Below are 12,589 nucleotides of genomic sequence, written 5' to 3'. Positions count from 1 at the left end.
GGCGTTTCTCGGTGGGAAATGGCAGGTTTTAACATGGATTCCTGGGTTTGTTGTGGACARTGTGAGCTCTGAGGAGACACCACGGCGAAAAGGGCTAATAAAATTCTTGAATGAATGTAAAAAAAAAATTTCAAGAGAATGAGAGAGGTTCTTTTACCTGATTTTGGTGCTTGTGTAACTGCTGCTGGCAAACTCCCTGTGTGCAGCTCTCCTCTCCATAATTCAAAAGGATAATGACAGCTGGAGAGTGTTGAGAGAATAATGACAAGTGTGATTAAAGCACTGGAGGGGAGAGAGATGAGGATGGCAAGGAGAGAGATGGGCACTCAAGGAGCTTGTCCTTGTACCTGCAGTCTTCCCAGCTGCTCAGAGCACCTTCTTCTCATCCTGTGCTCGGCACTGGAATAACGGGAGCTGTTCCACTGGGCTTGGCACTGAGAGGGGAACTCCTCCTGTTCCTGTGCTCTAGAGGTCAGAGCCATCCCTGCCTTTTGAGCTGCTCTCCATGCTGTGAGGGAGCATCAACATGAACCAGAAGGGCTGGAGTGAATCAGGATTGAGGCACTCCTGTATTTTCTCCTGAGGCATTTCATTTTTGGAGTTGCCTTTACYGAAATAGGTGCAAAGCTATTTTCCTGACACGCTGTTTTTCTGGGGCACAGGAACAGCACCTCAGGCTGGCTGAGGTGTGTTGGACTTGTGTTAACCTRKTTTGGTTCCCAGTGGGAAGATACTRTTCATTGGACACTTCTTTTCAAAAGGTTTCTTTGACAGGACAGTGTTTCCAATGCTGGTGTATCAGGCCTTTATGTAACTGCTGATTAACTTCTATCCCAATTAGAAAAAAGAAGAAAATAATTATAACCATACTATTATATGTTATTTAACTCTTGGCCTTAGGGGAGTACATTGTAATAGAACTTTTCAAGGCAAAATGTGTCCTCATGAAAAGCTTTTATGAACTTGAGGCTATATAAATTACTCATTTGGAAGGTTAAAGGCTAATAATGCTGTGAAGTCTATACAGTTGTGTAGAAAATAATTCATTTTTCAGGTGCRAATTAGAAGTCTATATCTATTCTTTTTCTTCAAATATATGGAAAYGCTTAAAGAATATTGTTATTAGTAGTCTGAAGTACTTTTGATGCAGTTTATCTTTCTGTGACAATGGATTTGAGGTCGTTTTATTACCTCCTATTTCCAGAGGTATCCTTGGCACCCATAGATTTCTAAACTGTGTGTAAAGAAATGTAAAATTAATTATGTTATGAAAAAGATATCGGTTCTTTTCAGGCATTTTAAATTTCTTTGTTATTAAATAAGTTACAAGCCACAAAATACCCCAGGAAAGAAAAGAAAAGATATTATTGTTGGTTCAGTGGCTGATGACAGCAATTGAGAATCCGGTGAATGATTTGCACAAAAGTTTTGTTTCTTAACTGCTCTTCCAATAATGTGGAATGCTGGATTCTGAGAAAACATGGGAAAAGAATAAGGAATTGTCACAGAAATTAAACAAAATATTCYGTGAAAGTCCTGTCTCCCAGAGTATGCAGTCATTACTGTAAAAATGGAGCAGCAATTCCATGGTTAAATATTTTCATTTGTCTCTTCTTGGATTCTCCATCGTCAGCTTTAACTGAGCTGATGGACTCCTGCTACAGGAAGCCACATAAACAGTTTAAAAAAATYAAGGATGCAGCATGTAGAGGAAAAAGTGTCAGAAAAGACTGCAGAAAAATATTCAATTTCAGCTTCTTACTCTAGAGAAAAGCATCATATTTAGGTCTTTTAGTAAAAACTAGAGCCATATGTCAATTTAGAAACAATTGTTTCATTTAAAATACATTACACAAGCAATTTGCCATTTTAAAATCATTCTACTTATTTATGTAGAAAAGAAAAAGGGGTGAGTTTTGTTTCCTGGATGAAAGCTTAGCTCAATATTTAATTTCTGGTTTTATTTTGATGCATATTTTAATACTCTGACCGTAGATCTGAGAAAAGAAATCCTATTATGTATGCACATAATACAATAAGCCTTTTGCACCCTCTGATATTCATGTGAGCCTGACAAGCCCTGAATATTCTGCAGTCTCATTCACTCCATGGCAAGCTCTGGATCTGGAGCCTTGGAAGTTTCAATGCAGATTCAGAGCTCACCCCTGACACACCTAAGGGTGCCCGGGTTCTGTCACCTGTCTGATGCAAACTTGTTGCGCAGCCTAGGCCTTTCTCAGGATTAGCCCTTTCCCAGGATTATTTTCCCCAGGATTAGCCCTTTCTCAGGGTTAGCCCTTTCCCAGGATTATTTTCCCCAGGATTAGCCCTTTCTCAGGGTTAGCCCTTTCCCAGGATTAGCCCTTTCCCAGGACCAGCCTAAATCCTGCAGAACCAGTGTTGGTTTTCCCCAGTCCACAGCTTCAACACCAAAGCTTTGGTACTGCCTGTGGCAGGAAGTCTGCAGTGTAGCTCTCTGGTCCTCCTTGGAGAACCTTTGCTGCCCACAGGGAAAAGTCCAAACTGTGGGATTTACATTGATATAAACACATATTATAGTGTTGGCTTTTGCAGATATTAAGATGGGTGCTATTTGTACAATGTTGCCTTTTTGCATAAGTAACTTAGTTATGGAKACACAGTGGTGAAATAATCACTAGTGTTTTTGGTTTTTCTTTTGTAACTCAGATATAGTTATAGAGTACTTGTGATTAACTTGCAATAACTGAAATATTGTAGATTGTGACTTAAACATTTCCATGAAGGATTTTTTTTACACATTATAGCAAAAGTATACAAAAACTGCAGGGAGAGCCAATAAGATTTGGAATGGGGCCCTGGCTGCAGCTGCACTGACCAAAAAGGTAAGATAAGGAGAAAAGAATACATGAGGAAAGGATCACAGCTTAACACCTGGCTATAGGCTGCTAAATCAGCACAGACCCTGACACCAAAACTTGGGAGTGGAAGGAAGAGGGGCTTTGGGATGTGTAGTGGAGAGACCATTTGGTCAGGGGAGCTTGTAAAACATCCGTCCTTGGCTGTGCAAAGGAGTCTGGCTGATGGGACCCCCAACCTTCAGCCAATCCCATCTGCATGGACAGGCCAGGGCTGTCGTGACCCACTGGGGCCCCTGCTACGGACACTTCCCCATGGACAATGACCATCTGCTGAAACTACGGAATAGGAGTCACACGGGACCCCAGGAGCATAAACATCATCACTGCCCATGCTCTGAAAAGGTGGATCCATGTTAAACAATTCCTAAAAAAGTTTGAATATGCATAAATGCATAAGCATTAAGCTGATGCAACATGAAAAGTATTTAAAGAGGTCTCTGTCAATACCAGGTGTGCTTCTGGCAAACTGCCAAGGCACCCGGCGCTGTATCCTTTTGATTTTATGTATTTAAATTTTACTAGGAGAATGAACTTCGTTTTTCACATGCATCCTGCATGAGCAGGATTTTTGAGACAGCAGCACAAAGGGGTTTCATGGGAGTCCCTCTGCCATTGTCCTGGGCAATATGAAGTAACCAAATAGCAWGGAATAAATTGCTGTCCAGTGAGCAGGAATTCAAGCTGGGGRAGGGTCACTTTTTGGCAGCCAGGAGTTTGCTGTGGGTTCAGCTTCCTCCTGGGCTGTCCTGGCAGAGCTGTGGGGCTGAGCCGTCCCCTCCCACTGCACAAACTTTCCTTCAACCCCGGGTGCAAGGCTGGAGCGACTGCAGGGCTCATGCCCTTCTGCTGGCAAAGCAGGGGGCTGACAGTGGGAGCAAGGGCTCTAAGAGAAATTAGACAGATAAATATGAGTTTTAAGGCTCTGAAGGAATCTGCGGGCATCCCGGATAGTGTGGTAATCCTGGGCAAGCTTTGCTCTTGGCAAACATTTATTCAATGGCTGTTTAATAGCTCCTGACTGACAGCAAATCTGCGGTGTAATCCGAGCCATTCCCTCCCCCCGCCCGCCCAGCACTCTGGAGAGAGTTCCCTCTCCTGTGAACTRCGAGGGAGAAAGGATATAACTGTTCTTTCTGGAAATTCCACTTGAACCAGGGTTCAAGGATAAATATTACCTCCCCTCGGATATGTTAACTATTTTTTAATGATGTGATCTGATATTTTAACAGTGTGCGCAGTGCAGCAGAGCTTTGGGTTTGTTGTTTAAATATCTTTGATGGTATGTCATAACAAATTAGTTTCTAAATGTTGCCAATTTGGCAGACAAAGCTGATTATTTCCTGCAATCACGCTGCATATGTGCACAAGATTATAATTAATGACCAGGGATGCCAAGCACACTTTAATAATGATCCTTCAGCATTTAAGGGACTGTTAGAGTTATTGGCATTTGTGCCTCATGTTGCAGAGGATGGGGGCAATGAATACTGATAGATCTATCAGTGTCATAGAATCCAATAGTTTCCTGATTTTTCGTATAAATTGGAGGATTCACTGGGAGTTATTGACAAAGCAGCTGCAGTGAATATTAACAGTGTTTGTGCTGCTTTCACTGAAGCACTACGAACTTCTAATTAGATTGGAATTGCTCTTTTGGCAACTTTGCAAGGCGGCTTTCCTCAGCATATTGTCCATTTTGTGTAAGGATTACAAGGAAATCAGGGACAGATCTTTGAAGAACACCTGAATGTCAAGACAGCAGAGGGCTGGATCAGAATAAAAACTGAAGTGGAAAAGCACAGTGGTTGCTTAAAAACCAGAAAAGGTAAAGCTTGTAATACAAACCAACAGAAACAGGATGTGGAACCAACCTCAGGGCTTTTCTTGGGATGCTCCAGGAAATTTCTCCTGTGGAAATTGTTGACAGTAAAATTAATATCTACACATTTTTTCGATTTGAAACTTTATGGACAATCTCCTAGCTATAGATATTTTCACCAATATTTATGGAGAAGTTTACTAAACAGTTTTTTAGTAAAATGGTATTATTCAAACTCTGGGGGAAAAAAAGTTTATCATAAATTATTTTACTTCTTGTCAACTTTGGTTTTCAAATCTATTTCAGTCAAACCYAATTCTCCACCCTGAAATTTTCAATATGATTTGTGAATAGGATTCAGGGATTTTTGATTATATTTTAAAGGTGAGCTTACTTTAGTAAAGAAACTTTTGAAGAGGACAGACTTGAGCTCATTATTCTTTAGTAACTTGTCTTATATGTCAGGTTTTACGGAGACAGGCTGGCGGATTGACACGGATCCCTAGAATTAAAACCCACTTACCTCAGACATCTATGAGGGAGGAATATCCCAAGAAAGGCAAAGCTGTGTTGGTGCTGATACATCTCATTAAGTCCAAACCACGAAGTTCCAACCAGTGGAAACTTAAATTTTACTCTGACTCGTGTAATTGAACAAAATCTGAGCGCGTGAGAGTTTTTACAGACCAGGCAAGAGCATGTGAGGGGAGCAGAGCAAATGTTCTGGCTCAGTGAGAATTAAACAGCTCAGCTGTTTGCACAAGACAGTGCTGGCACTGCCGGGAGGGGCTGCAATCTCTGCCTTTCAATCGCAAGGTCAGGCATTGGCTCCTTTTGGGGGACACCTCTGCTCAGCTGATGTTTACTTGGTATTTCATTGTCTTGACTTACAGGTGATGATTTTGCTCTTGGTTGAAAAAGTCTCCTCTTTCTGAGGGGATCTGGAGGGACTATTGTCAGAAAACCAAGTCTCCAGGGCTCAGGAGATCTCCCACGTTCCACCCCTGCCCTTGCCCTCAGGGGGTCAGTTCACYTTCTGCAGCTCAGCTTTCCAGGCTGTGGGAAAGGTTCCAGCTCCTCAGAGGCAGTGGGGACCTGCTGATATGGAAATGTGCTGAGAGCCACCACTGCCTGAAAACATATGGTTATTATTCACTAATAAAAGGGAATTAACATTTCCCTGGTGATAAAAGTTGTAGAATGCAGTTATATTATTATGAGCAAGTAAGAATATAATTGAGGTCTGGTATAAACAGAGGTGCTGCTATATGAGCTGCTCCTGATATTGATCAATAACCATCTCTCACTGTAATTGTTCCAGTTTGTTTATTGCTCTGCATGTAAGTTATTGATCTTCTCTTTCAAGCTTCTTTGTGTTCTTCCACTTTCTAATTCATTCTTGCTTTTTTCTCTTAGAGAGTTTAAATAAAAGCTTGAAAAGGATTATCAAACTGAGCCTTGAGAAGAGATTGCTTAAAGCCAGCATTCACACACCCCCTCTTCATAAAGTAAATCAATAGTCCTGACGACCATTGCAGCTTATCAGTGAGCTGTGTAGTGAGGAGAGCAAACTGCAATAATGCCTTGGCTCCTGCTGGGCTCTAACAGCTCCTCTCATTTCTGTGCAGAGATGGGAAAGCCCTGTCCATCCATGTGCCCAATTTGCACTTTAGTTTTTAGCAGATAGCACCCACATCTGGAACTCCATCCAAAATTTGCCACAGTGGATGCTGAAACATTGCAATAACTTCCTGTGCTGTTTGATGGGTGGGAAGGCACAGCTTCAGTTTGCAAATGATCTGGAGGGGGRATCCAGGGAGGCTCCAGTCCATTAGCCCAGTGTCACAGCTCTCATGGCATRGCTAATGCAGCAGATTCACATTGAGAAGTAGCTGACATGGTTGGATTAGTCAGCTGCAGTGCTGCCACCAGAATAGGCAGAAATAACTTGGAATCAGGTGATTTACTCAATTTTTGAAACTCCCTCAGTGTATTTCTTATTTGTAACAATAGTCACAAACCCACAGCTTTACTGCAAGGGAACCRTTATGCTCTGTGGTTTCACATCACGATGCAGTTTAATGTCTTTGCATGGAATGAGTTTCCTCCTGTCACAGGAGCTCAGTTTCCACACTCCTGTTCACTCAGACCTCATTTCAGAGGAGCATGTTCCTCCTCACTTACAGCTTCTGCTCTGGCTTTGACATGATTTGGAATTTTTTCACTTGTTGCATTCTACAAATGATGATGATGAACTTTCTCATAGCTAAACTTTAGGAATATCTGCTGTAATAACTTATTTTGACATGGTCTCTAGGAGTTCCTTTGAGGAAGGAGGACCAGGGAAGCACAGTGTCCGTGTGACCGGTGGGGCTGTATAAGAGCAGATGTAAATTGTGAGGTCCCTTGCATKTCCTGTGTGTTCGTGTGTGCCAGCTCATGATGGAGCAGAGAAARGAGAGGGATGAGGCTGCCTGATCCCAGCTCCATGGGTTCAGAGCAGCTGTTGAGCCCTCTTTGTGAACCTTTGCTTTGGCATATGTGAGTGACAACACCCTGAGCAGCAGAACACATATTTAAATACCTCAAAGAGGGTTTAGGCATCTCAAGTTATCAGCAAGCTTGCTGATGAAATGATGAATACCCCTATCATGTGCTTTTTGCATTTATCTTTATAACTTTATCAAGAACTGATAGCAGTAACTTTGAGAGTGCCCCTTTTTCTCCTTTCCCTATTTTCATCCCTATCAGTAGGTATTAAAATGGCTTGTTTCCAGATTAGAAAAATATATGTCATATAAAATATCTGTGCTTTTCTAAATGGCTTGCACATCTCATTAACTTAATATTTTTTCCATTGGTCACTTTGAATTTATTACTTTCCAACCATAATTTTTTTAAATTTAATTTTGACCTGGCATTAGCCTAAAATTAAATTCTGATCTACCCTTCACCTAAAATGGTGTGGGGAGGAAGCCATTTTGCATTACATTATCATCCTAWCAAATTTCACTAATTTAAAGGTGACATGAATAAAATATTCATTAAAAGTACAGGACCCGTTTGTCTGTGATCTTTAGTGATGTCCCCATTAACTTTCAGTTGACTCTCAGTTGGAAATAGCAACCTCTCTTTCCCAGCTTTTCTGGAACAACTTTGATTTACATGGAGAATGTAGCCTGTCTTCTTGCTCTCTTACTCATTATTTGTTGAAGTTCCTTTTTATTGCCTGTCTCTGGGCTAAAATACTTCCCCTCATAATAGTCTGAAGTACCAGTGCACTGATTATTGTAGCAAAAAAATATGACATGATCGAGCTTCCTTTAACGACATAAAGAAAAATATTCCAGGGGGAATTCAGCAGCTGTGTGGGGGATTAWTTGTTTTCTATTTACTTAAGCAACTTCTCCCTGGTTGCTTTGCATCATTCTTGAACAGTTCCTGCCTCTTGATGTTCACTGAGCCTCCTTAGAAGAATGGTTCTGAAAGCCATGAGTTTATCCAACAGAGAAGTTGTGCTTGTTCCTTAGAACAGGATACAAAAATGGATTTGCAGAAGAASGTACAAGAAATAATCTTCCAGTTGTAATCTAGGATATTTTCTTGTGCTAAAACAGGAGTCCCTACTATTGTAAAATAATYTACAACCTTTGAAATATGATTCCWTTATAYKCCAAGGAGAGAAAACTCCATGTTATGACCAAGTCATACACAGAACTGTAGCTCCATGTCCACTTCYTATATTTGCACTAAGGAATTCAGCCAAGTTAGGATATTTTGCCTCAAAAATCAGCAAATTGGTGCATTCTRTGCTGGATTCTGAAAAGCTGTAAATGGGGATAGCTCAGCCTTTGATGGAGCTGTGCTGATTTGTCCTGGGTGAAAACCCAGCACAAACTTTGTAGCAGAACACAGAAAGAGGATACCCTTGTTCAGGTTTTGTTGTTTTGTTTTTTTTTTTAAGTGTAGCTGGAAATATTTCATACATAAGTTTATACTCAATATAAACAGAAATAAAAATTCTGTTGTGCATTTTAAACTTGGTTTGTGGCTGCTATGAAACACTGGACACTTAGAACTGCCCTATTCCCGAGTTACAGGTGCAGTGTTATAACAGAGTGATGGAATCATAACTCTTTGCACACTCCATTTTTGCCTTATTGATTGTGAAATGATGGGATAAATCCAGGGGCTTTTTTCCTTAGAGACTCGCAGATAAGGATTTTCCCTCTTTCCAAAGTTAATAACCAAACTCAGTTGATGCCACTGGGGTGGGATGTGGTCCATATTACAAACCCATGTCATTCTTCTTCCCTTTTAAAGTGGAAATACTTTGGATTACTTCAACTGAAATTCAACATTTATTTCTTTTCCAGACCTTAGCACCTGCACCTTTAATAATATAAAACCTTGAATTATTTTCAAAAGTAATTTTTAAAATCTGTTTATCTGTATATGTAATTCRGACAAAAACAGCAATAAGTTAATAAGAGCCAAAATCAATCTTCATGGTCCAGTGTCCAAGCCTGAATTCTTCCAGCTCCCTTGCTGAAATCAGTGAAACAGTTCCTTACCTCTGTTCCCTCAGGAGAAATTGGGGTAGTCCCAAGGAAGTCACAATGTTTTCCCTCAGCAGAGCTGAGTTTTGAATCAGGCCCAGCCACCTCCTTAAGAGGCCCAAACAACAGGAATTAGGGAGTATTGAATGGGAAAAGAAATGGCATCCTGGGTGATCTGTGTTATTAGGTGATGGATTTTAATTGCCTGGTATAGGAATAAAAAGATAACTCTTCTCCCATTACTAAGGAGCTGRGGCCCCATTAGGTTTTTCTCATATATTCATAGATAAATTGCAGATTTGTTTGCCAGTTCTCCACTTTTTGCAATAATCAATACTAAGGCAGCTGTGCAAAAGTGACGGCTGAGTTACATGAGCTCATCCACAATCAGAGATCTCACATATTAAAAAAACAAACAACAAAAAACATATCCAAAAGAACTGCCAGCATCCTGACAGGAATTTAATACCTTTGCAGGTTTGGGTCAATTTTTAAGGAACCCAATGAGTACACAAAAATCAAATTAAAGTAAAATCAAATTCACTCAAGTCAATACAATGTTAATGAATTTAGAAGATTCATACATTGAAAATTTCCTCAGGGTCAGCCAGGCAAACTCTGCCAATAAATGCCAAAGGGTTAACACAAGGTACAGCAGCAATTAGAGCAGGGMTCTGAGTGGAGTGAAATGGTTTTTCTTTCTGTGTCTTTCCTGAACAAAAATACCAACCCCAGGAAATGAATATTTTTCATGCTGCAGCAGCAAGAATTTATGAATCCAATAATTTCTCAGATGCTACTTGAAAAATGTTTCTTTATCCAAAGGTTAACTCCTTTAGGAGTACAAACCTCTAAATTTTCTCACTGGCTCTATTAGTTGGTACAACTGGATTCGCCAGCATTATAAATCTATCAGTTTTCTAGTCTATAACAGAATAATCCCTGAAATCTCATTGATATAAATGGAATTGCTAATTTTCAATAAATCTGCAGTAACAGGTAATAGTGTCATGGTCCCCAGTTCCAATCATTTTTGCAATAATAAATGATACTATAGAAGATTCACTGTCAGCCATAAAATTTACTGTTCAGGGCACAGATTTTAACCCCCAAAGTACTTAACCAATTCCCCTCTCTTTGTTGTTGCACCACAGCAGCCATTTCTGAGGTAGGATCAGGGCCACTTTGGACCACACAGGTTATTTATAGGYTGATTTGGGCAGGAAATGGAGAGTGTTTTCCCAACGTATATTTTCAGCCTGACAGTATTTAGTCCAGAGGGGCAAATCTAAGCTATTTGTAAGAGCCCAGGGACAGATGCAATTCACCTGAAACTTCCTTCCTGCTCAACCCCAAGCCTGAAATCTGACTTTGAGGCCAGGCAGGAGCACCAGAGATGGCTTTTTTTGGGGGGGAGTACTACAGGTAGATTGTCTTTAAAAGCTTCACATTTTATTATCCCGATCCAGCTCAATCTGAGAGTGCACAATTCAAAGCTGTATCTCAGARAGATTCAGATTCTGGATTCAACAGTAACTTTAAGTCACTGGACTGCTCCCAGTCACTAAATACCTTCACAGTTTATACAATCAAATATATGCAGACATCTTTACAGGAACAAGGCCCAAAAGGGAATGGCCAGGAATGGATATAAGGGCCTGGAGAGCTCTMCTTACTTGTCCAAGACGTTAAAAACAGCTCCAAGAGTGCAATACACATCCCTGGAGTCCCAGTTCAGGGATCTGCGGCATGGGTTGGGCTTTCAGTGCCAGCAAAATAACACTGAGAAATATTAAACATGTTAGGAACATGCTGAAAGGAAGAGTTATATTAACAAGAGATGTGTCTCGGAGCTGTATCGATTTTCAGCWCTGGGTGGAAGAAACTCTCTAGACAGACATTTGAACGTATTATTGTCTCCTGTTTACTCAGCAGATATACCTAACACGCTTTATGAGATGAGTTCAGGCGGGAAGAAGTCAATTAAAATCTGAATCTCATGCAGTTATAGAAGATTAAAATAACCCCCTATTTGTTATGTGGCGCTCTAATGCTCACCCCCAAACCACAGGAGCACCTGAACCTCTCTTTAAATCCAGCATGTGCTTTCCCTGGATGTGTTCTGCTAACTGGTCYGAGCTCAACAAAGTGCACAAGCAGAATTCTTCCACCTTAGAGTTGTTCAGCAAGAGATAAATGATCAATCAGGGGCAGCTCGTGAGCTGAAACCAGCCAGAACAGCTCCACTGTGCTGGGCAGTTCAGGATCTTGCACTATTTCTCGTAATGATTTTTCTCTCTGTCAAGGCTGAAATAGGATAAGGGAATTCAAGAATAAGTTTTGCATCAAAGATAAAGTATTTGCATGACAAGTTGATGGGGMTTTTCTGAGCTGTGGGACTTTGTGTGAATCTCTTTGTGCCTCCATTTCCCTGTTTATCAAGATTAGATATTGGTAGTTGCTGCTCTCTGAAGTACTTAAAGATCTGCAGGCAAAATCTCCATGAAAGGTGACAGAAATAATGGCAGTGGCCATCCTGAAGAGACCCACAGGCAGCTCTTTTGCCACGAACATATATGGGAAATAGGACAGAGCACATGCAAGCATGGAAACTGAAGTGAAATGCTCAAGAAATGCCTTTAGACCAAAATCTGCTCCCTTTGATGATATTGAAGCCTCTGTCTGGATGTGATCTCTGTAGAAAGTGKTGGTAATTCTTCCACTAAAATCCTTATAGAGGATATAGGACTTTTACACAAGAATTAGGAGAGAAGAAAGAGTTTAAGGAAAAATTCACCTTCAAGTTCAGGAAATTATCCATGCCAAAACCTATCCAGAAAATTAACAGCCAATGAAATGAAAGCCCAAACAATGCTGGTAGTATGGGTGCTGTACACGCAGGCAGGTTTAGGGGGAGTTTGAAGATAAAACAGTCAGAAGTAAGTAAAAAGTACGATGGATATTCTGTTAAGAGTATTAGGAAGTAAATGAGAAAATGGATTAGCTAAAAAGAGAAAGGATAAATGATCAATAATGAAACAGAAGTTARAGAAAATTACAGTGAAGACAGGAAATTTCTTTGTTTCAGCCTTGTCTGCAGAGCCTGGTGTGAAGCACRTCAGAGCTGCTGTGCTGGTTAACAGGGATGTGCTTCCCTGGAGCTGCAGGGAAAGGTGCTGGGGGRAGTGTGAGAGGAAGCAGCAGGACAGTGTTGCTGACACTGCCAGGCAGAGAGGAGATTAAGTTAAGARTCTGGAGGGAATTTAAGAATGCAGTAGCTGAGTCAACGTTGAATTTTACAGACTCATTAC

Source organism: Malurus melanocephalus, unplaced genomic scaffold, assembly GCF_030028575.1.
Source record: "Malurus melanocephalus ecotype Western Australia unplaced genomic scaffold, MMel_1.1 scaffold_13, whole genome shotgun sequence".
Classification (NCBI taxonomy): Eukaryota; Metazoa; Chordata; class Aves; order Passeriformes; family Maluridae; genus Malurus; species Malurus melanocephalus.
The sequence above is the reverse complement of the archived record's forward strand: the minus strand, read 5'-3'. Positions refer to the sequence as shown.